The sequence below is a fragment of the Pundamilia nyererei genome, unplaced genomic scaffold (assembly GCF_000239375.1).
Source record: "Pundamilia nyererei isolate P.nyererei 1_Seehausen unplaced genomic scaffold, PunNye1.0 scaffold00139, whole genome shotgun sequence".
NCBI lineage: Eukaryota > Metazoa > Chordata > Actinopteri > Cichliformes > Cichlidae > Pundamilia > Pundamilia nyererei.
This window is the reverse complement of record NW_005187540.1, coordinates 1,235,733-1,236,659: the sequence shown is the minus strand read 5'-3', so window position 1 is coordinate 1,236,659 and position 927 is coordinate 1,235,733. Positions and strand designations below refer to the sequence as shown.

General features: G+C 50.3%; 1 protein-coding gene across 2 annotated transcripts in view; it reads right to left on the bottom strand.

Moving 5' to 3' along the window:
* The window catches only part of nek11 (NIMA-related kinase 11), a 65,264-nt gene that overhangs the window by 21,645 nt on the left and 42,692 nt on the right, over positions 1-927 (bottom strand). The window lies entirely within an intron of this gene.

The window sequence follows — 927 nt, the reverse complement described above, 5'->3', positions numbered from 1 at the left end:
CACACACACACACACACACACACACACACACACACACACACCTGTCAGTCACCCAGGGCTGTGCAATCACCGACTGTAGGTGCTGGTTCTACCTACTGCCTCAAATATGGAGTTACGTGAACTCAGTGATGATGATAATTATCTCAGAGTGATTTCATCTGCAGACAAACGTCAGACAGGTTCGAGTTCTTTAGTTTAAAGTCTCACTTGATCACTTTTGAAGCAATCAGAGCAACGAGGAAATGTGAAGCTGCCGTCAGTCATGCTGTTAAAGTCTACACGAGTCAGGAGCAAATCAAAGGTTTCTGAGGCTGAAGAGGACGAACACCAAACAGTGGCAGGAGATGCAACCGTCACCGGCGAGCGTTGACTGTTCAGGTCAGACTCAGTTTTATTCACACGGCTTTAAATCCCAGGAGCCGTTTAGTGTGCCAGGTTATTGTGTGCTTTATTTCTGGACGTCCCGCCGTCCTCATCTGCTCTGTGCAGCTTTGTAAGGACGACCTGCCGCTACCTCATCATTTAAACGTCGCTACGCTAACTGAAAACTTAACTTAAAGAAAACTGAAATGCTGAGAAACGTGCGGAGCCCCCGCCCTCACAGTTAAGTCCCGCCTGTGTGGCTACCACTGCGAGGACCCTGAGCCTGAGGACGTGTCAGTCTGTTTGAAGGTTCAGGTTAGACCTCGCTCGGTGTTCGGCAGAGTCGTTCGTAACGTGAGGTTAAAGAGGAAACGAATGCATTAAGTCAACGAGAGGCCTCACAAAGAGCAGCGCAAACGTGTGGGTGTGTGCGCGTCGCGGGGATGGATTATCTGTCAGCGAGTGGCGTCTCGTCTGTCAGCACACAGAGCGCGCTCGCTGCTGCTCTAATTATAGCAGCAACACTCTGAGGGGAGGCTAAACACTGTGTGTGTGTGTGTGTGT